The 25,670-nt window shown below is 43.8% G+C and overlaps 12 non-coding genes and 1 pseudogene across 12 annotated transcripts; all 13 read right to left on the reverse strand.

Annotated features, from left to right (window-relative positions):
* Positions 1 to 487: 487 nt before the first annotated feature.
* On the reverse strand, positions 488 to 678 carry LOC141235193 (U2 spliceosomal RNA). The gene has a single exon (XR_012301047.1). It is a non-coding gene; the product is annotated as a U2 spliceosomal RNA (small nuclear RNA).
* Positions 679 to 1,793: 1,115 nt separating this feature from the next.
* LOC141235226 (U2 spliceosomal RNA) lies at positions 1,794 to 1,984 on the reverse strand. Its single transcript, XR_012301079.1, has one exon. It is a non-coding gene; the product is annotated as a U2 spliceosomal RNA (small nuclear RNA).
* A 1,115-nt stretch (positions 1,985 to 3,099) lies between these two features.
* LOC141235209 (U2 spliceosomal RNA) lies at positions 3,100 to 3,290 on the reverse strand. Its single transcript, XR_012301063.1, has one exon. It is a non-coding gene; the product is annotated as a U2 spliceosomal RNA (small nuclear RNA).
* Positions 3,291 to 4,405: 1,115 nt separating this feature from the next.
* Positions 4,406 to 4,585, reverse strand: LOC141235350 (U2 spliceosomal RNA; annotated as a pseudogene).
* A 2,953-nt stretch (positions 4,586 to 7,538) lies between these two features.
* LOC141235233 (U2 spliceosomal RNA) lies at positions 7,539 to 7,729 on the reverse strand. The gene has a single exon (XR_012301086.1). It is a non-coding gene; the product is annotated as a U2 spliceosomal RNA (small nuclear RNA).
* A 1,114-nt stretch (positions 7,730 to 8,843) lies between these two features.
* On the reverse strand, positions 8,844 to 9,034 carry LOC141235354 (U2 spliceosomal RNA). Its single transcript, XR_012301188.1, has one exon. It is a non-coding gene; the product is annotated as a U2 spliceosomal RNA (small nuclear RNA).
* A 2,952-nt stretch (positions 9,035 to 11,986) lies between these two features.
* Positions 11,987 to 12,177, reverse strand: LOC141235133 (U2 spliceosomal RNA). The gene has a single exon (XR_012300988.1). It is a non-coding gene; the product is annotated as a U2 spliceosomal RNA (small nuclear RNA).
* A 1,115-nt stretch (positions 12,178 to 13,292) lies between these two features.
* Positions 13,293 to 13,483, reverse strand: LOC141235169 (U2 spliceosomal RNA). The gene has a single exon (XR_012301024.1). It is a non-coding gene; the product is annotated as a U2 spliceosomal RNA (small nuclear RNA).
* A 1,115-nt stretch (positions 13,484 to 14,598) lies between these two features.
* LOC141235144 (U2 spliceosomal RNA) lies at positions 14,599 to 14,789 on the reverse strand. The gene has a single exon (XR_012300999.1). It is a non-coding gene; the product is annotated as a U2 spliceosomal RNA (small nuclear RNA).
* A 1,115-nt stretch (positions 14,790 to 15,904) lies between these two features.
* On the reverse strand, positions 15,905 to 16,095 carry LOC141235333 (U2 spliceosomal RNA). Its single transcript, XR_012301176.1, has one exon. It is a non-coding gene; the product is annotated as a U2 spliceosomal RNA (small nuclear RNA).
* A 6,192-nt stretch (positions 16,096 to 22,287) lies between these two features.
* Positions 22,288 to 22,478, reverse strand: LOC141235155 (U2 spliceosomal RNA). The gene has a single exon (XR_012301010.1). It is a non-coding gene; the product is annotated as a U2 spliceosomal RNA (small nuclear RNA).
* Positions 22,479 to 23,593: 1,115 nt separating this feature from the next.
* On the reverse strand, positions 23,594 to 23,784 carry LOC141235205 (U2 spliceosomal RNA). Its single transcript, XR_012301059.1, has one exon. It is a non-coding gene; the product is annotated as a U2 spliceosomal RNA (small nuclear RNA).
* Positions 23,785 to 24,899: 1,115 nt separating this feature from the next.
* LOC141235167 (U2 spliceosomal RNA) lies at positions 24,900 to 25,090 on the reverse strand. The gene has a single exon (XR_012301022.1). It is a non-coding gene; the product is annotated as a U2 spliceosomal RNA (small nuclear RNA).
* Positions 25,091 to 25,670: the final 580 nt, after the last annotated feature.

Below are 25,670 nucleotides of genomic sequence, written 5' to 3' on the forward strand. Positions count from 1 at the left end.
TCAGAAAAGGCATTGTAGCAAACCAAAAAAGAAATTTTAAGCGCAGCAGAGTAACCAGCGCACATACCTGTTAGCTCAGGTGAGTTTAAAAGGCTGCTGTTGATAACAAGGGCATTTGCTAAATAGATGGTGTGTGTGCAACAATATACTGAAAGGTCAATTATATTGTGCAGCTTATCTCACCACCTGTAGTTATTTAGGTGAAAGCTCCAAAATGCTTGCCTAATATGTCTGTTTATCCAAAAGGAAGTAAAAAGGGAGAGCTAGAAAGATAGCATTGCATCACATTACATGGCAATGCAATGCACAGTTGCTGAAGTTGAACCAAAATGAGCTTGTAATCTGGCTTCTGCAACTTTGAACATGAAAAATCCAATGAGGAGAAGAAAAGCAAAGCCAAAGAGTCCATCCCAAAATCCGACAAACAAGCAAAATGAACAAAAAACATTGAATTCAATTCTTTCTGATTTTAGAAACTGCATTAAAGAAGGGGTGCACCAGTCCTGGAGATACTGCAATACCAGGTCAATGCGTGGAGTGGACAGAGCAAGCTCTTTTTCCATCTCCCTGTTCTAAAAATCCATTTAATATATGGTCCCCAGATAGGGGACGTATCAGATATTAAACTGATAAGAACAGATACTACACTTGATCTTAGCCAAAAGGCCGAGAAGCGATAACCAGAATTGGTTTCAAACTACGGAGCCACCCAAGGATCCTGAAAAGTCCATTTGTGGAGATGAGCTCCTGGACTCCCGTTAAGAAGACATGTTGTCAACCTCTAGATCCCTTACATGCCTGCACTTTTCGGCTTGCTGCTGCTGCAATCCACGCGTTTTAGATCTGCATAACTCCACCTCTTTAAACACAGCACCTTCACCCCCTGCTGTTCCCACCCGCCTCAACACCGTTGGAAGGGAGGAGAACCAATTAAGGCGGGGGGTGGGGTGGAACGAGCAGCTGTCTACCCTTAGCAGGAGGGCTCCTGATTACATACCTCTCCTGCTGCTGCTGCTGCTGGCTGTCCAGCAGCAGACTGAAGGTGGCTGCTGCTGTGCACAGGTATATAAAGGCTCAGAGCCTATTATGACACGTGCAGCCAGCGTTCCATTGCCACATTCCATCTACTGCAGGCAGGATACCTGGCTGGCTGAATGTCGCTGAGAAGCTCACAGAGACCGCCATAAGCAACAGTTTAACAGAATGCCACAGACTAATCAACCAAACTTTTTGGGTTGGGTTCTCTTTTATAGTCTGCAGGCATTAAATGAAAGAAGTCAGTGTTCCAGCAGAAGGAGACAACGCTTCAGAAAAGGCATTGTAGCAAACCAAAAAAGAAATTTTAAGCGCAGCAGAGTAACCAGCGCACATACCTGTTAGCTCAGGTGAGTTTAAAAGGCTGCTGTTGATAACAAGGGCATTTGCTAAATAGATGGTGTGTGTGCAACAATATACTGAAAGGTCAATTATATTGTGCAGCTTATCTCACCACCTGTAGTTATTTAGGTGAAAGCTCCAAAATGCTTGCCTAATATGTCTGTTTATCCAAAAGGAAGTAAAAAGGGAGAGCTAGAAAGATAGCATTGCATCACATTACATGGCAATGCAATGCACAGTTGCTGAAGTTGAACCAAAATGAGCTTGTAATCTGGCTTCTGCAACTTTGAACATGAAAAATCCAATGAGGAGAAGAAAAGCAAAGCCAAAGAGTCCATCCCAAAATCCGACAAACAAGCAAAATGAACAAAAAACATTGAATTCAATTCTTTCTGATTTTAGAAACTGCATTAAAGAAGGGGTGCACCGGTCCTGGAGATACTGCAATACCAGGTCAATGCGTGGAGTGGACAGAGCAAGCTCTTTTTCCATCTCCCTGTTCTAAGAATCCATTTAATATATGGTCCCCAGATAGGGGACGTATCAGATATTAAACTGATAAGAACAGATACTACACTTGATCTTAGCCAAAAGGCCGAGAAGCGATAACCAGAATTGGTTTCAAACTACGGAGCCACCCAAGGATCCTGAAAAGTCCATTTGTGGAGATGAGCTCCTGGATTCCCGTTAAGAAGACATGTTGTCAACCTCTAGATCCCTTACATGCCTGCACTTTTCGGCTTGCTGCTGCTGCAATCCACGCGTTTTAGATCTGCATAACTCCACCTCTTTAAACACAGCACCTTCACCCCCTGCTGTTCCCACCCGCCTCAACACCGTTGGAAGGGAGGAGAACCAATTAAGGCGGGGGGTGGGGTGGAACGAGCAGCTGTCTACCCTTAGCAGGAGGGCTCCTGATTACATACCTCTCCTGCTGCTGCTGCTGCTGGCTGTCCAGCAGCAGACTGAAGGTGGCTGCTGCTGTGCACAGGTATATAAAGGCTCAGAGCCTATTATGACACGCGCAGCCAGCGTTCCATTGCCACATTCCATCTACTGCAGGCAGGATACCTGGCTGGCTGAATGTCGCTGAGAAGCTCACAGAGACCGCCATAAGCAACAGTTTAACAGAATGCCACAGACTAATCAACCAAACTTTTTGGGTTGGGTTCTCTTTTATAGTCTGCAGGCATTAAATGAAAGAAGTCAGTGTTCCAGCAGAAGGAGACAATGTTTCAGAAAAGGCATTGTAGCAAACCAAAAAAGAAATTTTAAGCGCAGCAGAGTAACCAGCGCACATACCTGTTAGCTCAGGTGAGTTTAAAAGGCTGCTGTTGATAACAAGGGCATTTGCTAAATAGATGGTGTGTGTGCAACAATATACTGAAAGGTCAATTATATTGTGCAGCTTATCTCACCACCTGTAGTTATTTAGGTGAAAGCTCCAAAATGCTTGCCTAATATGTCTGTTTATCCAAAAGGAAGTAAAAAGGGAGAGCTAGAAAGATAGCATTGCATCACATTACATGGCAATGCAATGCACAGTTGCTGAAGTTGAACCAAAATGAGCTTGTAATCTGGCTTCTGCAACTTTGAACATGAAAAATCCAATGAGGAGAAGAAAAGCAAAGCCAAAGAGTCCATCCCAAAATCCGACAAACAAGCAAAATGAACAAAAAACATTGAATTCAATTCTTTCTGATTTTAGAAACTGCATTAAAGAAGGGGTGCACCGGTCCTGGAGATACTGCAATACCAGGTCAATGCGTGGAGTGGACAGAGCAAGCTCTTTTTCCATCTCCCTGTTCTAAAAATCCATTTAATATATGGTCCCCAGATAAGGGACGTATCAGATATTAAACTGATAAGAACAGATACTACACTTGATCTTAGCCAAAAGGCCGAGAAGCGATAACCAGAATTGGTTTCAAACTACGGAGCCACCCAAGGATCCTGAAAAGTCCATTTGTGGAGATGAGCTCCTGGACTCCCGTTAAGAAGACATGTTGTCAACCTCTAGATCCCTTACATGCCTGCACTTTTCGGCTTGCTGCTGCTGCAATCCACGCGTTTTAGATCTGCATAACTCCACCTCTTTAAACACAGCACCTTCACCCCCTGCTGTTCCCACCCGCCTCAACACCTTTGGAAGGGAGGAGAACCAATTAAGGCGGGGGGTGGGGTGGAACGAGCAGCTGTCTACCCTTAGCAGGAGGGCTCCTGATTACATACCTCTCCTGCTGCTGCTGCTGCTGGCTGTCCAGCAGCAGACTGAAGGTGGCTGCTGCTGTGCACAGGTATATAAAGGCTCAGAGCCTATTATGACACGCGCAGCCAGCGTTCCATTGCCACATTCCATCTACTGCAGGCAGGATACCTGGCTGGCTGAATGTCGCTGAGAAGCTCACAGAGACCGCCATAAGCAACAGTTTAACAGAATGCCACAGACTAATCAACCAAACTTTTTGGGTTGGGTTCTCTTTTATAGTCTGCAGGCATTAAATGAAAGAAGTCAGTGTTCCAGCAGAAGGAGACAACGTTTCAGAAAAGGCATTGTAGCAAACCAAAAAAGAAATTTTAAGCGCAGCAGAGTAACCAGCGCACATACCTGTTAGCTCAGGTGAGTTTAAAAGGCTGCTGTTGATAACAAGGGCATTTGCTAAATAGATGATGTGTGTGCAACAATATACTGAAAGGTCAATTATATTGTGCAGCTTATCTCACCACCTGTAGTTATTTAGGTGAAAGCTCCAAAATGCTTGCCTAATATGTCTGTTTATCCAAAAGGAAGTAAAAAGGGAGAGCTAGAAAGATAGCATTGCATCACATTACATGGCAATGCAATGCACAGTTGCTGAAGTTGAACCAAAATGAGCTTGTAATCTGGCTTCTGCAACTTTGAACATGAAAAATCCAATGAGGAGAAGAAAAGCAAAGCCAAAGAGTCCATCCCAAAATCCGACAAACAAGCAAAATGAACAAAAAACATTGAATTCAATTCTTTCTGATTTTAGAAACTGCATTAAAGAAGGGGTGCACCGGTCCTGGAGATACTGCAATACCAGGTCAATGCGTGGAGTGGACAGAGCAAGCTCTTTTTCCATCTCCCTGTTCTAAAAATCCATTTAATATATGGTCCCCAGATAGGGGACGTATCAGATATTAAACTGATAAGAACAGATTTTTTTTTTTTTTTTTCCACTCAGATTACAAGTCCCATATTTACCATTTCATGCTTTGCAATGATTTCCAAATGGTATTAGGTTGTTATCCATCATTGTGGGTCATATATCCATTTTTCCAATCTTATTTTATATATATACGTTTATATTATCACAATACAGTTATTCCATATTCTTTACATCACAACATTACAATCTTTACCATTACGATTTAAGGCAACATTCTTCTCTTCAGGCCATATGCTGCCAAGGCATTCAAAAGCCTTCCATCCAGAAACCGACCATCCCAAGCTTCTTCTACCTCTTTAGCCAACGACTGAGGTATTCTGTAAGTTGAAAAAAAACGATGCATATCGCTATAAATGTTATTCCACACTTTGCGCCTTAGACTAGCCTGACTCCCCCCTTCACAACTCTTTAGCATTTTCAACACTTCTTGTCTCTCCTCCATCTCCCTCATATTTTTTTCTGAAACATCCTTTGCTTTACTAGAGTCCTTCCCAGATGACAAAACTCCTTCAATTTCTTCTCTGGCTTCACATGCGACATCCTCTCTTTCTTCTTCACTAGTTTCTTCACCCTCCTCCTCCTCTTCCATATTACTTACAGCACCTTCCTTTTCATCCTGACTGGAGGACTCACTTTCCTCCTGATCTTCTGACTCCCTATCCACCTCCACTTCTTCTTCCAAGCTAGTATTTTCAATCTCAACGTCTGTGATATCACTCTCAGTATCTTCTTCCATATGATCACCTTCTTTTCTTATATCTCTTATTTGTTCCTCCTTCTTTTGAGATATGTTCTCTTCCGTTTCATCATGGGGGGCAGCTTCAGACTCTTCTTCTTTTCCATCTTCCTTGTCAACTGACTTCTCCTCCCTTTTATTGACAGGACAGCAATCATATAAATGACCACTGCCACCACATAGATTACATTTCTTACTTTTTTCACAATTCTCTGCCTTATGTCCCACTTCTTCACACTTGGCACACCACTGTAATGTACAGGAATCCTTTTCATGGCCATACTGTTTACAACGCCTACAAAACTTCGGCATACCTGTAAAGAACATATCTCCATTAACTGTCCCGATTTTGAATCTACTTGGTGGGAGTACCACAACACCATCCGAACTTTCCTTGAACTTGACCAGGAACCTCCACCTCGTGGTCCAAAAACCATATCGGTTAAACATTTTGCCAGCAGAACTCACTTTCTCACAGTACCGGGATAAAAAGGTCATGATCTCTTCTTCCAATATGAAAGGACTATACATCCTTATTACTATTAGCCTTTCCTTCCTAGGAAAATGCGACACAAAAAAAACACCTTCAAGTATCGAATCTTCCTTCACTAGATCCATTCTCTTCCAAAAGTCAGAAAAGATATCTTCTGAACAAAAAATAACATCATATATCCCTCTCTTCGGGAACTCCAACATAGACAAAACTTGTTCCATTTGAACTTCCAATAGTCCAAACAAAATCTTCTCTACCAAAAAAAACAAGCCAGACTTCTTCTTCTCTGGATCCAAAAAAATAAACCGCACTGCATTCTTCAATCTTGCAAAAACTGGGACCTCTTCACAGGTCAGCATATTTGGGCTTCTCCCGTCCATATCTTCACACCAAAGGTGGCAAAAATCCTCCTCGCCTACTTAAAAAAAGCAGGCAGGCTGATCGCCCCTCGTTGCCCCGGGACTAATCCGGCTCCCCAAAAGCAGCAAGGGGGTGAAGCCGCACTGCTACATGCAGCGATCCCCCGAGGCCAAGGAGCCGGGTACCCAAGGCACCTCTCAGCCAAGACCAAGGCAGCAACCGGTAGATCACTGCACTTGATCTTAGCCAAAAGGCCGAGAAGCGATAACCAGAATTGGTTTCAAACTACGGAGCCACCCAAGGATCCTGAAAAGTCCATTTGTGGAGATGAGCTCCTGGACTCCCGTTAAGAAGACATGTTGTCAACCTCTAGATCCCTTACATGCCTGCACTTTTCGGCTTGCTGCTGCTGCAATCCATGCGTTTTAGATCTGCATAACTCCACCTCTTTAAACACAGCACCTTCACCCCCTGCTGTTCCCACCCGCCTCAACACCGTTGGAAGGGAGGAGAACCAATTAAGGCGGGGGGTGGGGTGGAACGAGCAGCTGTCTACCCTTAGCAGGAGGGCTCCTGATTACATACCTCTCCTGCTGCTGCTGCTGCTGGCTGTCCAGCAGCAGACTGAAGGTGGCTGCTGCTGTGCACAGGTATATAAAGGCTCAGAGCCTATTATGACACGCGCAGCCAGCGTTCCATTGCCACATTCCATCTACTGCAGGCAGGATACCTGGCTGGCTGAATGTCGCTGAGAAGCTCACAGAGACCGCCATAAGCAACAGTTTAACAGAATGCCACAGACTAATCAACCAAACTTTTTGGGTTGGGTTCTCTTTTATAGTCTGCAGGCATTAAATGAAAGAAGTCAGTGTTCCAGCAGAAGGAGACAACGTTTCAGAAAAGGCATTGTAGCAAACCAAAAAAGAAATTTTAAGCGCAGCAGAGTAACCAGCGCACATACCTGTTAGCTCAGGTGAGTTTAAAAGGCTGCTGTTGATAACAAGGGCATTTGCTAAATAGATGGTGTGTGTGCAACAATATACTGAAAGGTCAATTATATTGTGCAGCTTATCTCACCACCTGTAGTTATTTAGGTGAAAGCTCCAAAATGCTTGCCTAATATGTCTGTTTATCCAAAAGGAAGTAAAAAGGGAGAGCTAGAAAGATAGCATTGCATCACATTACATGGCAATGCAATGCACAGTTGCTGAAGTTGAACCAAAATGAGCTTGTAATCTGGCTTCTGCAACTTTGAACATGAAAAATCCAATGAGGAGAAGAAAAGCAAAGCCAAAGAGTCCATCCCAAAATCCGACAAACAAGCAAAATGAACAAAAAACATTGAATTCAATTCTTTCTGATTTTAGAACCTGCATTAAAGAAGGGGTGCACCGGTCCTGGAGATACTGCAATACCAGGTCAATGTGTGGAGTGGACAGAGCAAGCTCTTTTTCCATCTCCCTGTTCTAAAAATCCATTTAATATATGGTCCCCAGATAGGGGACGTATCAGATATTAAACTGATAAGAACAGATACTACACTTGATCTTAGCCAAAAGGCCGAGAAGCGATAACCAGAGTTGGTTTCAAACTACGGAGCCACCCAAGGATCCTGAAAAGTCCATTTGTGGAGATGAGCTCCTGGACTCCCGTTAAGAAGACATGTTGTCAACCTCTAGATCCCTTACATGCCTGCACTTTTCGGCTTGCTGCTGCTGCAATCCACGCGTTTTAGATCTGCATAACTCCACCTCTTTAAACACAGCACCTTCACCCCCTGCTGTTCCCACCCGCCTCAACACCGTTGGAAGGGAGGAGAACCAATTAAGGCGGGGGTGGGGTGGAACGAGCAGCTGTCTACCCTTAGCAGGAAGGCTCCTGATTACATACCTCTCCTGCTGCTGCTGCTGCTGGCTGTCCAGCAGCAGACTGAAGGTGGCTGCTGCTGTGCACAGGTATATAAAGGCTCAGAGCCTATTATGACATGCGCAGCCAGCGTTCCATTGCCACATTCCATCTACTGCAGGCAGGATACCTGGCTGGCTGAATGTCGCTGAGAAGCTCACAGAGACCGCCATAAGCAACAGTTTAACAGAATGCCACAGACTAATCAACCAAACTTTTTGGGTTGGGTTCTCTTTTATAGTCTGCAGGCATTAAATGAAAGAAGTCAGTGTTCCAGCAGAAGGAGACAACGTTTCAGAAAAGGCATTGTAGCAAACCAAAAAAGAAATTTTAAGCGCAGCAGAGTAACCAGCGCACATACCTGTTAGCTCAGGTGAGTTTAAAAGGCTGCTGTTGATAACAAGGGCATTTGCTAAATAGATGGTGTGTGTGCAACAATATACTGAAAGGTCAATTATATTGTGCAGCTTATCTCACCACCTGTAGTTATTTAGGTGAAAGCTCCAAAATGCTTGCCTAATATGTCTGTTTATCCAAAAGGAAGTAAAAAGGGAGAGCTAGAAAGATAGCATTGCATCACATTACATGGCAATGCAATGCACAGTTGCTGAAGTTGAACCAAAATGAGCTTGTAATCTGGCTTCTGCAACTTTGAACATGAAAAATCCAATGAGGAGAAGAAAAGCAAAGCCAAAGAGTCCATCCCAAAATCCGACAAACAAGCAAAATGAACAAAAAACATTGAATTCAATTCTTTCTGATTTTAGAAACTGCATTAAAGAAGGGGTGCACCGGTCCTGGAGATACTGCAATACCAGGTCAATGCGTGGAGTGGACAGAGCAAGCTCTTTTTCCATCTCCCTGTTCTAAAAATCCATTTAATATATGGTCCCCAGATAGGGGACGTATCAGATATTAAACTGATAAGAACAGATTTTTTTTTTTTTTTTTTTTTTTTTTTTCCACTCAGATTACAAGTCCCATATTTACCATTTCATGCTTTGCAATGATTTCCAAATGGTATTAGGTTGTTATCCATCATTGTGGGTCATATATCCATTTTTCCAATCTTATTTTATATATATACGTTTATATTATCACAATACAGTTATTCCATATTCTTTACATCACAACATTACAATCTTTACCATTACGATTTAAGGCAACATTCCTCTCTTCAGGCCATATGCTGCCAAGGCATTCAAAAGCCTTCCATCCAGAAACCGACCATCCCAAGCTTCTTCTACCTCTTTAGCCAACGACTGAGGTATTCTGTAAGTTGAAAAAAAACGATGCATATCGCTATAAATGTTATTCCACACTTTGCGCCTTAGACTAGCCTGACTCCCCCCTTCACAACTCTTTAGCATTTTCAACACTTCTTGTCTCTCCTCCATCTCCCTCATATTTTTTTCTGAAACATCCTTTGCTTTACTAGAGTCCTTCCCAGATGACAAAACTCCTTCAATTTCTTCTCTGGCTTCACATGCGACATCCTCTCTTTCTTCTTCACTAGTTTCTTCACCCTCCTCCTCCTCTTCCATATTACTTACAGCACCTTCCTTTTCATCCTGACTGGAGGACTCACTTTCCTCCTGATCTTCTGACTCCCTATCCACCTCCACTTCTTCTTCCAAGCTAGTATTTTCAATCTCAACGTCTGTGATATCACTCTCAGTATCTTCTTCCATATGATCACCTTCTTTTCTTATATCTCTTATTTGTTCCTCCTTCTTTTGAGATATGTTCTCTTCCGTTTCATCATGGGGGGCAGCTTCAGACTCTTCTTCTTTTCCATCTTCCTTGTCAACTGACTTCTCCTCCCTTTTATTGACAGGACAGCAATCATATAAATGACCACTGCCACCACATAGATTACATTTCTTACTTTTTTCACAATTCTCTGCCTTATGTCCCACTTCTTCACACTTGGCACACCACTGTAATGTACAGGAATCCTTTTCATGGCCATACTGTTTACAACGCCTACAAAACTTCGGCATACCTGTAAAGAACATATCTCCATTAACTGTCCCGATTTTGAATCTACTTGGTGGGAGTACCACAACACCATCCGAACTTTCCTTGAACTTGACCAGGAACCTCCACCTCGTGGTCCAAAAACCATATCGGTTAAACATTTTGCCAGCAGAACTCACTTTCTCACAGTACCGGGATAAAAAGGTCATGATCTCTTCTTCCAATATGAAAGGACTATACATCCTTATTACTATTAGCCTTTCCTTCCTAGGAAAATGCGACACAAAAAAAACACCTTCAAGTATCGAATCTTCCTTCACTAGATCCATTCTCTTCCAAAAGTCAGAAAAGATATCTTCTGAACAAAAAATAACATCATATATCCCTCTCTTCGGGAACTCCAACATAGACAAAACTTGTTCCATTTGAACTTCCAATAGTCCAAACAAAATCTTCTCTACCAAAAAAAACAAGCCAGACTTCTTCTTCTCTGGATCCAAAAAAATAAACCGCACTGCATTCTTCAATCTTGCAAAAACTGGGACCTCTTCACAGGTCAGCATATTTGGGCTTCTCCCGTCCATATCTTCACACCAAAGGTGGCAAAAATCCTCCTCGCCTACTTAAAAAAAGCAGGCAGGCTGATCGCCCCTCGTTGCCCCGGGACTAATCCGGCTCCCCAAAAGCAGCAAGGGGGTGAAGCCGCACTGCTACATGCAGCGATCCCCCGAGGCCAAGGAGCCGGGTACCCAAGGCACCTCTCAGCCAAGACCAAGGCAGCAACCGGTAGATCACTGCACTTGATCTTAGCCAAAAGGCCGAGAAGCGATAACCAGAATTGGTTTCAAACTACGGAGCCACCCAAGGATCCTGAAAAGTCCATTTGTGGAGATGAGCTCCTGGACTCCCGTTAAGAAGACATGTTGTCAACCTCTAGATCCCTTACATGCCTGCACTTTTCGGCTTGCTGCTGCTGCAATCCACGCGTTTTAGATCTGCATAACTCCACCTCTTTAAACACAGCACCTTCACCCCCTGCTGTTCCCACCCGCCTCAACACCGTTGGAAGGGAGGAGAACCAATTAAGGCGGGGGTGGGGTGGAACGAGCAGCTGTCTACCCTTAGCAGGAAGGCTCCTGATTACATACCTCTCCTGCTGCTGCTGCTGCTGGCTGTCCAGCAGCAGACTGAAGGTGGCTGCTGCTGTGCACAGGTATATAAAGGCTCAGAGCCTATTATGACACGCGCAGCCAGCGTTCCATTGCCACATTCCATCTACTGCAGGCAGGATACCTGGCTGGCTGAATGTCGCTGAGAAGCTCACAGAGACCGCCATAAGCAACAGTTTAACAGAATGCCACAGACTAATCAAAAAAACTTTTTGGGTTGGGTTCTCTTTTATAGTCTGCAGGCATTAAATGAAAGAAGTCAGTGTTCCAGCAGAAGGAGACAACGTTTCAGAAAAGGCATTGTAGCAAACCAAAAAAGAAATTTTAAGCGCAGCAGAGTAACCAGCGCACATACCTGTTAGCTCAGGTGAGTTTAAAAGGCTGCTGTTGATAACAAGGGCATTTGCTAAATAGATGGTGTGTGTGCAACAATATACTGAAAGGTCAATTATATTGTGCAGCTTATCTCACCACCTGTAGTTATTTAGGTGAAAGCTCCAAAATGCTTGCCTAATATGTCTGTTTATCCAAAAGGAAGTAAAAAGGGAGAGCTAGAAAGATAGCATTGCATCACATTACATGGCAATGCAATGCACAGTTGCTGAAGTTGAACCAAAATGAGCTTGTAATCTGGCTTCTGCAACTTTGAACATGAAAAATCCAATGAGGAGAAGAAAAGCAAAGCCAAAGAGTCCATCCCAAAATCCGACAAACAAGCAAAATGAACAAAAAACATTGAATTCAATTCTTTCTGATTTTAGAAACTGCATTAAAGAAGGGGTGCACCGGTCCTGGAGATACTGCAATACCAGGTCAATGCGTGGAGTGGACAGAGCAAGCTCTTTTTCCATCTCCCTGTTCTAAAAATCCATTTAATATATGGTCCCCAGATAGGGGACGTATCAGATATTAAACTGATAAGAACAGATACTACACTTGATCTTAGCCAAAAGGCCGAGAAGCGATAACCAGAATTGGTTTCAAACTACGGAGCCACCCAAGGATCCTGAAAAGTCCATTTGTGGAGATGAGCTCCTGGACTCCCGTTAAGAAGACATGTTGTCAACCTCTAGATCCCTTACATGCCTGCACTTTTCGGCTTGCTGCTGCTGCAATCCACGCGTTTTAGATCTGCATAACTCCACCTCTTTAAACACAGCACCTTCACCCCCTGCTGTTCCCACCCGCCTCAACACCGTTGGAAGGGAGGAGAACCAATTAAGGCGGGGGGTGGGGTGGAACAAGCAGCTGTCTACCCTTAGCAGGAGGGCTCCTGATTACATACCTCTCCTGCTGCTGCTGCTGCTGGCTGTCCAGCAGCAGACTGAAGGTGGCTGCTGCTGTGCACAGGTATATAAAGGCTCAGAGCCTATTATGACACGCGCAGCCAGCGTTCCATTGCCACATTCCATCTACTGCAGGCAGGATACCTGGCTGGCTGAATGTCGCTGAGAAGCTCACAGAGACCGCCATAAGCAACAGTTTAACAGAATGCCACAGACTAATCAACCAAACTTTTTGGGTTGGGTTCTCTTTTATAGTCTGCAGGCATTAAATGAAAGAAGTCAGTGTTCCAGCAGAAGGAGACAACGTTTCAGAAAAGGCATTGTAGCAAACCAAAAAAGAAATTTTAAGCGCAGCAGAGTAACCAGCGCACATACCTGTTAGCTCAGGTGAGTTTAAAAGGCTGCTGTTGATAACAAGGGCATTTGCTAAATAGATGGTGTGTGTGCAACAATATACTGAAAGGTCAATTATATTGTGCAGCTTATCTCACCACCTGTAGTTATTTAGGTGAAAGCTCCAAAATGCTTGCCTAATATGTCTGTTTATCCAAAAGGAAGTAAAAAGGGAGAGCTAGAAAGATAGCATTGCATCACATTACATGGCAATGCAATGCACAGTTGCTGAAGTTGAACCAAAATGAGCTTGTAATCTGGCTTCTGCAACTTTGAACATGAAACATCCAATGAGGAGAAGAAAAGCAAAGCCAAAGAGTCCATCCCAAAATCCGACAAACAAGCAAAATGAACAAAAAACATTGAATTCAATTCTTTCTGATTTTAGAAACTGCATTAAAGAAGGGGTGCATCGGTCCTGGAGATACTGCAATACCAGGTCAATGCGTGGAGTGGACAGAGCAAGCTCTTTTTCCATCTCCCTGTTCTAAAAATCCATTTAATATATGGTCCCCAGATAGGGGACGTATCAGATATTAAACTGATAAGAACAGATACTACACTTGATCTTAGCCAAAAGGCCGAGAAGCGATAACCAGAATTGGTTTCAAACTACGGAGCCACCCAAGGATCCTGAAAAGTCCATTTGTGGAGATGAGCTCCTGGACTCCCGTTAAGAAGACATGTTGTCAACCTCTAGATCCCTTACATGCCTGCACTTTTCGGCTTGCTGCTGCTGCAATCCACGCGTTTTAGATCTGCATAACTCCACCTCTTTAAACACAGCACCTTCACCCCCTGCTGTTCCCACCCGCCTCAACACCGTTGGAAGGGAGGAGAACCAATTAAGGCGGGGGGTGGGGTGGAACGAGCAGCTGTCTACCCTTAGCAGGAGGGCTCCTGATTACATACCTCTCCTGCTGCTGCTGCTGCTGGCTGTCCAGCAGCAGACTGAAGGTGGCTGCTGCTGTGCACAGGTATATAAAGGCTCAGAGCCTATTATGACACGCGCAGCCAGCGTTCCATTGCCACATTCCATCTACTGCAGGCAGGATACCTGGCTGGCTGAATGTCGCTGAGAAGCTCACAGAGACCGCCATAAGCAACAGTTTAACAGAATGCCACAGACTAATCAACCAAACTTTTTGGGTTGGGTTCTCTTTTATAGTCTGCAGGCATTAAATGAAAGAAGTCAGTGTTCCAGCAGAAGGAGACAACGTTTCAGAAAAGGCATTGTAGCAAACCAAAAAAGAAATTTTAAGCGCAGCAGAGTAACCAGCGCACATACCTGTTAGCTCAGGTGAGTTTAAAAGGCTGCTGTTGATAACAAGGGCATTTGCTAAATAGATGGTGTGTGTGCAACAATATACTGAAAGGTCAATTATATTGTGCAGCTTATCTCACTACCTGTAGTTATTTAGGTGAAAGCTCCAAAATGCTTGCCTAATATGTCTGTTTATCCAAAAGGAAGTAAAAAGGGAGAGCTAGAAAGATAGCATTGCATCACATTACATGGCAATGCAATGCACAGTTGCTGAAGTTGAACCAAAATGAGCTTGTAATCTGGCTTCTGCAACTTTGAACATGAAAAATCCAATGAGGAGAAGAAAAGCAAAGCCAAAGAGTCCATCCCAAAATCCGACAAACAAGCAAAATGAACAAAAAACATTGAATTCAATTCTTTCTGATTTTAGAAACTGCATTAAAGAAGGGGTGCACCGGTCCTGGAGATACTGCAATACCAGGTCAATGCGTGGAGTGGACAGAGCAAGCTCTTTTTCCATCTCCCTGTTCTAAAAATCCATTTAATATATGGTCCCCAGATAGGGGACGTATCAGATATTAAACTGATAAGAACAGATACTACACTTGATCTTAGCCAAAAGGCCGAGAAGCGATAACCAGAATTGGTTTCAAACTACGGAGCCACCCAAGGATCCTGAAAAGTCCATTTGTGGAGATGAGCTCCTGGACTCCCGTTAAGAAGACATGTTGTCAACCTCTAGATCCCTTACATGCCTGCACTTTTCGGCTTGCTGCTGCTGCAATCCAAGCGTTTTAGATCTGCATAACTCCACCTCTTTAAACACAGCACCTTCACCCCCTGCTGTTCCCACCCGCCTCAACACCGTTGGAAGGGAGGAGAACCAATTAAGGCGGGGGGTGGGGTGGAACGAGCAGCTGTCTACCCTTAGCAGGAGGGCTCCTGATTACATACCTCTCCTGCTGCTGCTGCTGCTGGCTGTCCAGCAGCAGACTGAAGGTGGCTGCTGCTGTGCACAGGTATATAAAGGCTCAGAGCCTATTATGACACGCGCAGCCAGCGTTCCATTGCCACATTCCATCTACTGCAGGCAGGATACCTGGCTGGCTGAATGTCGCTGAGAAGCTCACAGAGACCGCCATAAGCAACAGTTTAACAGAATGCCACAGACTAATCAACCAAACTTTTTGGGTTGGGTTCTCTTTTATAGTCTGCAGGCATTAAATGAAAGAAGTCAGTGTTCCAGCAGAAGGAGACAACGTTTCAGAAAAGGCATTGTAGCAAACCAAAAAAGAAATTTTAAGCGCAGCAGAGTAACCAGCGCACATACCTGTTAGCTCAGGTGAGTTTAAAAGGCTGCTGTTGATAACAAGGGCATTTGCTAAATAGATGGTGTGTGTGCAACAATATACTGAAAGGTCAATTATATTGTGCAGCTTATCTCACCACCTGTAGTTATTTAGGTGAAAGCTCCAAAATGCTAGCCTAATATGTCTGTTTATCCAAAAGGAAGTAAAAAGGGAGAGCTAGAAAGATAGCATTGCATCACATTACATGGCAATGCAATGCACAGTTGCTGAAGTTGAACCAAAGTGAGCTTGTAATCTGGCTTCTGCAACTTTGAACATGAAAACTCCAATGAGGAGAAGAAAAGCAAAGCCAAAGAGTCCATCCCAAAATCCGACAAACAAGCAAAATGAACAAAAAACATTGAATTCAATTCTTTCTGATTTTAGAAACTGCATTAAAGAAGGGGTGCACCGGTCCTGGAGATACTGCAATACCAGGTCAATGCGTGGAGTGGACAGAGCAAGCTCTTTTTCCATCTCCCTGTTCTAAAAATCCATTTAATATATGGTCCCCAGATAGGGGACGTATCAGATATTAAACTGATAAGAACAGATTTTTTTTTTTTTTTTTTTTTTTTTTTCCAAATCAGATAGGCCGGAGCATAAGCTCAATCAAATCGACTTACAAAAGCCTTTCATTGACACTTAGCCTTTCATCACACTTGGTATATAATCAAAAATAAAACCAAACCTTATCATCAGGTACATTATACACTACTAATTAAACTTTACCAAAAACCTCCACTTTTTAAACTTCCAGATCCCTTCAGCATCTATAATACTTCCACGTTCCTGATCCCAGAGGTATATTACATACATACGTGACAGAATCAATCTCAAACATTCATTAACTGACATTTTCTTCCTTTTAAAAACTAACAAATTCCTCGCATCCCACAAACTTTCAATTACACACACCACCAACAACCATAAAATCCTATCCTTAATTCTACTACATGCACCCATCCCAAACATAGCAAGTTTCCAATTTACATACTTTACACCCACCAATTCCTTGCAAAGTCCCCCTATACCCTTCCATACATCATATGCAAAATCACAATCCCATACCATATGTCTAACATGCTCTCTCAAACCACATCCATCCCTCGGGCATACCTCAGATTTAACTAAATCCCTCTTCTTTTGCACATCTCTAACAGGCAAAATGTCATGCAATATCATCCAAGCGATATCTCTCTGTCTGTTAGTCACACCATCTATACTTAATTTTCTCCACATCTCGGTTACTTCCTCCCCTCTCAACCCATTGATATTACATACCACCTCACGCTCACGCACCATCCTAATGACTTTCTTCTTTTGCCTAAAATCACTCATGTTAACGGACAACAAATCATACTTCCTTACAAATTTCTCAACACAACCATACCATACAGGACACTTAAAAGCAACAGGCACTCTAGCATCCCTTTTGACCCACTTTAAGCCATAAAGCATCCATCCAGCCGAATACTTCATCATATAAGCACACTTATTACTTTTCCCTAGAACCACCACCACCATTTTCACGTAACTAATCCCTAAAAAGAAATCAATATTTGGAAAATCCAAACCACCATTTACACATAACTTATAGACATATTCCCGTTTCAATTTCTCCATGCGACTTCCCCAAAGAAAATTAAAGATGAATTTCTCAGTTTTCCTAATTTTCTTAAAAGCAGCAGGATATACATTCGCAACAAACAACAAAATAGTCAAAATAACCGCCTTAATAATCAGAACTTTCCCAGTCAGAGTTAATTCTCTCATTCGCCAAAAATTCAACTTGCGCACCACTCTCACCCCACAATGTTCCCAACTCTCATTTCCTTTCAAATCATCATTAAACTTAATCCCAAGCACCTTTATTGCACCATCCTCACACCTCACACCATCCATCCGTACATTCCTCTCACCAAAACATTTAAAGGAACTCTTAGTCCAATTGACCTTAAAAGCTGAGACACTACAAAACAAACTTAATATCAACCTTGTCCTACTCATCGCAGCCATATTCCCACTCACAATCACTACATCATCCATGTAACCTAGAATTCTCACATCCTTTCCATTACTCCCAGGAATCATCACACCTCTCATAAACTTATCCTTCCTAACCATACACATCAACACTTCAATCACACTAATAAACAAAAAAGGGGACATAGGGCACCCCTGACGCACTCCTGATTTAATTCTCACTTTCTCACTCAACCACCCATTCACCAAAAATTCACTTGAAACATTACAATACAAACTCCTAACACAGTTTACAAAATTCCTGGAATAACCCATCTTAGACAAAACCTTAAACATAAAGCTATGTGACACACGGTCAAAAGCTTTTTCAAAATCAACCGAAAACAACAAACATTTCTGCTTACGACTCATACAATCCCCAATCACATCACGCAACAACACCAAATTTTCAGTCATACTTCTCCCAGGCACTGCACACACTTGATCTTCATCCACCACACCGCCAATCACTTCCCGCATCCGGCTAGCCAACAATTTACTAAACACCTTATAGTCTGCATTCAAAAGGGTGATTGGCCTCCAATTCCCCAAATCCTTTTTATCACCTTTCTTATGAACCAAAACCACCACCCCATCTCTCATAGATTCACTCAACATATTCTCCGTGAACATATACTGGCACACCTCCAATAAGTCATTTCCCATCGTGTCCCATTCCTTAACATATAACTCCACGGGCAGTCCATCCTTCCCAGGTGTTTTATTCTTACTCGCAGACATCACCACTTTTTTAACTTCATCCAACACAATTACATCATCCAATATTTCACGTTCATCCTCACCCAAACAACCTTCTAAACACCCCAAAGCATCAGTCAACATCCTATCATCAACCCATTTTTCCCCATACAACTCCTTATAAAACAACACCACCTCCTGCATCACATCCTTCCCACTCACACACACCCCATCGCCATTCACCACCTCATCCATATCTACTTTCTTCCCAAAAACTTTTTTGAAAAAAAACCTTGTGCATTTCTCATTTTTCTCCAAATGTTCAATCTTAGAACGGTAAATAATTTCTTTCCCTTTACCCTCAATATATTTCTTAATCTCTTCTTTCACTTGACACATCAAAACATCCACATCCACTCCAATCATCCTTAACTTCCTCAGCCACTCCAGTCTAGAGCTTAAATCATTAAATTTTGCTCTATTCATTGCTGCTTTCCTCCTGCCCCTTTTTCTAAAGAAAAAAACAATCTCACTCTTCATCCAGTCCCACCACTCAAGCACATTCCTGTAATCACTTTTTTTATCCCTCCACCTAACATACATTCGCCTAAAATCACACATGATCCTATTATCTTCCAGCAAACGCACATTAAGTTTCCACACGCCACCACCATATACAAAGGAAATCTTACCTTCTAGACGTGCCCTCAAACACACATGGTCAGAGAAGGGAACATCTTCCTGCTGGAAATTCCTACAAATAACATTTTGTGAAGAAAAGAAGATACGGTCTATTCTAGACTCTATGCCTCCCCTGTCGGCCTTATAGGTCGCAGGAGGTGGATTACCTAAAAAAACTTCCGCAGCATCCTGTAAGGAAAAATCCGCCACAAGACTCTTGAGTCTTTTACCTGTAACATCCATCTTATCCCCCTCCGTCACACAATTGAAATCTCCAACAAAAATTATTGGCATTTTGCCAGATAAAAAAAAACATAATTTCTCAAAAATTTCCAGCCTCTCCCCTTTATCTATTGGTGCATACATATTTACCACCCTAACCCTCCACCCCCTACAATTTAACTCACATATTACACACCTCCCCGCCTCCACCACCATGTAACTTTCTATCTTAACACTATAACCCTTCACCAAAACACCTACCCCACAATTTTTATTACATACAGAACCAGACCACACACTTTGACCTAAAGGCCATGCATTTTCACTTAAGGGATCGGAGATCGCACACTCCTGCACACAGTATACGTCCGCATCCAAGTTGCTCAAGTAGTCCAAAATTGCCACTCTTCTCGACTCAGATTTAATCAGCCGAACATTTAGCGACAAGATGCTGAGAGCAACTTGGGCACCCATCTATTAATTTGATGTGGCAGGTCACGACAACATGCCCACCTGTACATCATCCTAACCCTTCTGGGGGTAGGACGCTGGACGTGCAGATATCGTAGTTTGTGCCTTCCCCCAAAAAAGACACATCTTGGGGATCGGATGCAGTAGGGTACACCCGGGCTGGACTCACACTGCAGTCACTTAAAGGGGAAAAGGATGGTTCAGTTTTCTTCTTTTTCTTCACTGAAGCGCCTCCATCTTCATCTGAACTATAATCCCGCCGCTGGGGGTCAAAGTCCCCCTGACATCCCTCCTCCTCAAGGTCAGAAACGACATCGCTCCAGGCCACATGCGGTGTTCTGGTCAGATCAGACTCCTCTTCCCCCTGCAATGTAACCATCATGTCTGGAATTTCAGCCTCCAGATCCTCCACCGGGGCCACTTCCATGCCTATGCGATCATCAGTTATCGTCTCAGACTCACTGACATCTGAAGCCACAGACGCGGCCCTCTGCACCGGTGGCTCAGGTGCCAGCTCCATATTTCCTCTTACATTCACACGAACCAGTTCTGGAAAAGCAACCCGAGCCTCCTCCTCATCCAGGAAAGCCAGAGTAGATATCGGAGCAGTCGGAGTTGGAGCAGTCGGAGTTGGAGCTGTGGGTGCAGGAGATTCATTTCTTCTCCTTCCCCTTCCCGCTGCCCCCGCATATGAACCAGGATGGAATATACAGTCTCTGAAGGCATGCCCCTTCTCTCCGCAGAGGTTACAGACTATTTCATTTTTGCAATTATTGGAAGAATGACCCACCTCATTGCACTTCCTGCAAATAATCTGTCTGATGTCGCATGCTTCCTGAGTATGGCCATACCTCCTACAATGACGACAAAACCTGGGCGCATTGGGGAAGAACAGGTAACCCCGCTCACTCCCAATGGAAAAATTTGATGGAGGATAATGTATACCCCCTGGTTCATCAGGACTTTCCCGGAACTTGACCATGAAACGATATTTACCGGTCCATAGTTCCTCCTCATTCATGACTTTTACTGCCACCTTGGTAATATAGCAGTGCCTATTTAGAAAGGCATAAATCAAAGCCAAGTCCACATGTGGGTTGTACATGAAAACAGTCAGAGGTACCTCTTTGGAGCAATACAAGATGACAAAAGTCAGCCCATCCAAATATTGATTGTCCAGATTCTTTTTCAAACAATCATAGAAATTGTTGCAAACAGCCATAGAAGTAAATACAAGATTATACTTGCTTTTGAATTGCTGGAGGCACAAGATTTCTTCCTTCTTCACTTCAAGGAGTCCAAACAAAATCTCCTTCACCACGAAGCTGAGGGTAAAGATTCCTTCTTTGCCTTCTTCCACATCAATCTGGATTCCAAACTTCACTCGAGCCTCACCGGGCCCAGCGTATCGAATGCGTCCCATTATCGCTAGTCGTGTCTACTGGCCAACTCCTTATAGCAGCAAGTGGCTTAAGCCATAAAATGGCGATGCCACAGGGCCAAGAGTTAACGCACAGACAGCCAAATGACTAGACCCATTACAGATCTGAGCCAAAAGGCCGAGAAGCGATAACCAGAATTGGTTTCAAACTACGGAGCCACCCAAGGATCCTGAAAAGTCCATTTGTGGAGATGAGCTCCTGGACTCCCGTTAAGAAGACATGTTGTCAACCTCTAGATCCCTTACATGCCTGCACTTTTCGGCTTGCTGCTGCTGCAATCCACGCGTTTTAGATCTGCATAACTCCACCTCTTTAAACACAGCACCTTCACCCCCTGCTGTTCCCACCCGCCGCAACACCGTTGGACGGGAGGAGAACCAATTAAGGCGGGGGGTGGGGTGGAACGAGCAGCTGTCTACCCTTAGCAGGAGGGCTCCTGATTACATACCTCTCCTGCTGCTGCTGCTGCTGGCTGTCCAGCAGCAGACTGAAGGTGGCTGCTGCTGTGCACAGGTATATAAAGGCTCAGAGCCTATTATGACACGCGCAGCCAGCGTTCCAGTGCCACATTCCATCTACTGCAGGCAGGATACCTGGCTGGCTGAATGTCGCTGAGAAGCTCACAGAGACCGCCATAAGCAACAGTTTAACAGAATGCCACAGACTAATCAACCAAACTTTTTGGGTTGGGTTCTCTTTTATAGTCTGCAGGCATTAAATGAAAGAAGTCAGTGTTCCAGCAGAAGGAGACAACGTTTCAGAAAAGGCATTGTAGCAAACCAAAAAAGAAATTTTAAGCGCAGCAGAGTAACCAGCGCACATACCTGTTAGCTCAGGTGAGTTTAAAAGGCTGCTGTTGATAACAAGGGCATTTGCTAAATAGATGGTGTGTGTGCAACAATATACTGAAAGGTCAATTATATTGTGCAGCTTATCTCACCACCTGTAGTTATTTAGGTGAAAGCTCCAAAATGCTTGCCTAATATGTCTGTTTATCCAAAAGGAAGTAAAAAGGGAGAGCTAGAAAGATAGCATTGCATCACATTACATGGCAATGCAATGCACAGTTGCTGAAGTTGAACCAAAATGAGCTTGTAATCTGGCTTCTGCAACTTTGAACATGAAAAATCCAATGAGGAGAAGAAAAGCAAAGCCAAAGAGTCCATCCCAAAATCCGACAAACAAGCAAAATGAACAAAAAACATTGAATTCAATTCTTTCTGATTTTAGAAACTGCATTAAAGAAGGGGTGCACCGGTCCTGGAGATACTGCAATACCAGGTCAATGCGTGGAGTGGACAGAGCAAGCTCTTTTTCCATCTCCCTGTTCTAAAAATCCATTTAATATATGGTCCCCAGATAGGGGACGTATCAGATATTAAACTGATAAGAACAGATACTACACTTGATCTTAGCCAAAAGGCCGAGAAGCGATAACCAGAATTGGTTTCAAACTACGGAGCCACCCAAGGATCCTGAAAAGTCCATTTGTGGAGATGAGCTCCTGGACTCCCGTTAAGAAGACATGTTGTCAACCTCTAGATCCCTTACATGCCTGCACTTTTCGGCTTGCTGCTGCTGCAATCCACGCGTTTTAGATCTGCATAACTCCACCTCTTTAAACACAGCACCTTCACCCCCTGCTGTTCCCACCCGCCTCAACACCGTTGGAAGGGAGGAGAACCAATTAAGGCGGGGGGTGGGGTGGAACGAGCAGCTGTCTACCCTTAGCAGGAGGGCTCCTGATTACATACCTCTCCTGCTGCTGCTGCTGCTGGCTGTCCAGCAGCAGACTGAAGGTGGCTGCTGCTGTGCACAGGTATATAAAGGCTCAGAGCCTATTATGACACGCGCAGCCATCGTTCCATTGCCACATTCCATCTACTGCAGGCAGGATACCTGGCTGGCTGAATGTCGCTGAGAAGCTCACAGAGACCGCCATAAGCAACAGTTTAACAGAATGCCACAGACTAATCAACCAAACTTTTTGGGTTGGGTTCTCTTTTATAGTCTGCAGGCATTAAATGAAAGAAGTCAGTGTTCCAGCAGAAGGAGACAACGTTTCAGAAAAGGCATTGTAGCAAACCAAAAAAGAAATTTTAAGCGCAGCAGAGTAACCAGCGCACATACCTGTTAGCTCAGGTGAGTTTAAAAGGCTGCTGTTGATAACAAGGGCATTTGCTAAATAGATGGTGTGTGTGCAACAATATACTGAAAGGTCAATTATATTGTGCAGCTTATCTCACCACCTGTAGTTATTTAGGTGAAAGCTCCAAAATGCTTGCCTAATATGTCTGTTTATCCAAAAGGAAGTAAAAAGGGAGAGCTAGAAAGATAGCATTGCATCACATTACATGGCAATGCAATGCACAGTTGCTGAAGTTGAACCAAAATGAGCTTGTAATCTGGCTTCTGCAACTTTGAACATGAAAAATCCAATGAGGAGAAGAAAAGCAAAGCCAAAGAGTCCATACCAAAATCCGACAAACAAGCAAAATGAACAAAAAACTTTGAATTCAATTCTTTCTGATTTTAGAAACTGCATTAAAGAAGGGGTACACCGGTCCTGGAGATACTGCAATACCAGGTCAATGCGTGGAGTGGACAGAGCAAGCTCTTTTTCCATCTCCCTGTTCTAAAAATCCATTTAATATATGGTCCCCAGATAGGGGACGTATCAGATATTAAACTGATAAGAACAGATACTACACTTGATCTTAGCCAAAAGGCCGAGAAGCGATAACCAGAATTGGTTTCAAACTACGGAGCCACCCAAGGATCCTGAAAAGTCCATTTGTGGAGATGAGCTCCTGGACTCCCGTTAAGAAGACATGTTGTCAACCTCTAGATCCCTTACATGCCTGCACTTTTCGGCTTGCTGCTGCTGCAATCCACGCGTTTTAGATCTGCATAACTCCACCTCTTTAAACACAGCACCTTCACCCCCTGCTGTTCCCACCCGCCTCAACACCGTTGGAAGGGAGGAGAACCAATTAAGGCGGGGGGTGGGGTGGAACGAGCAGCTGTCTACCCTTAGCAGGAGGGCTCCTGATTACATACCTCTCCTGCTGCTGCTGCTGCTGGCTGTCCAGCAGCAGACTGAAGGTGGCTGCTGCTGTGCACAGGTATATAAAGGCTCAGAGCCTATTATGACACGCGCAGCCATCGTTCCATTGCCACATTCCATCTACTGCAGGCAGGATACCTGGCTGGCTGAATGTCGCTGAGAAGCTCACAGAGACCGCCATAAGCAACAGTTTAACAGAATGCCACAGACTAATCAACCAAACTTTTTGGGTTGGGTTCTCTTTTATAGTCTGCAGGCATTAAATGAAAGAAGTCAGTGTTCCAGCAGAAGGAGACAACGTTTCAGAAAAGGCATTGTAGCAAACCAAAAAAGAAATTTTAAGCGCAGCAGAGTAACCAGCGCACATACCTGTTAGCTCAGGTGAGTTTAAAAGGCTGCTGTTGATAACAAGGGCATTTGCTAAATAGATGGTGTGTGTGCAACAATATACTGAAAGGTCAATTATATTGTGCAGCTTATCTCACCACCTGTAGTTATTTAGGTGAAAGCTCCAAAATGCTTGCCTAATATGTCTGTTTATCCAAAAGGAAGTAAAAAGGGAGAGCTAGAAAGATAGCATTGCATCACATTACATGGCAATGCAATGCACAGTTGCTGAAGTTGAACCAAAATGAGCTTGTAATCTGGCTTCTGCAACTTTGAACATGAAAAATCCAATGAGGAGAAGAAAAGCAAAGCCAAAGAGTCCATACCAAAATCCGACAAACAAGCAAAATGAACAAAAAACTTTGAATTCAATTCTTTCTGATTTTAGAAACTGCATTAAAGAAGGGGTGCACCGGTCCTGGAGATACTGCAATACCAGGTCAATGCGTGGAGTGGACAGAGCAAGCTCTTTTTCCATCTCCCTGTTCTAAAAATCCATTTAATATATGGTCCCCAGATAGGGGACGTATCAGATATTAAACTGATAAGAACAGATACTACACTTGATCTTAGCCAAAAGGCCGAGAAGCGATAACCAGAATTGGTTTCAAACTACGGAGCCACCCAAGGATCCTGAAAAGTCCATTTGTGGAGATGAGCTCCTGGACTCCCGTTAAGAAGACATGTTGTCAACCTCTAGATCCCTTACATGCCTGCACTTTTCGGCTTGCTGCTGCTGCAATCCACGCGTTTTAGATCTGCATAACTCCACCTCTTTAAACACAGCACCTTCACCCCCTGCTGTTCCCACCCGCCTCAACACCGTTGGAAGGGAGGAGAACCAATTAAGGCGGGGGGTGGGGTGGAACGAGCAGCTGTCTACCCTTAGCAGGAGGGCTCCTGATTACATACCTCTCCTGCTGCTGCTGCTGGCTGTCCAGCAGCAGACTGAAGGTAGCTGCTGCTGTGCACAGGTATATAAAGGCTCAGAGCCTATTATGACACGCGCAGCCAGCGTTCCATTGCCACATTCCATCTACTGCAGGCAGGATACCTGGCTGGCTGAATGTCGCTGAGAAGCTCACAGAGACCGCCATAAGCAACAGTTTAACAGAATGCCACAGACTAATCAACCAAACTTTTTGGGTTGGGTTCTCTTTTATAGTCTGCAGG

Source organism: Phyllobates terribilis, unplaced genomic scaffold (assembly GCF_046119375.1).
Source record: "Phyllobates terribilis strain yellow unplaced genomic scaffold, ASM4611937v1 Scaffold_650__1_contigs__length_881393, whole genome shotgun sequence".
Classification (NCBI taxonomy): domain Eukaryota; kingdom Metazoa; phylum Chordata; class Amphibia; order Anura; family Dendrobatidae; genus Phyllobates; species Phyllobates terribilis.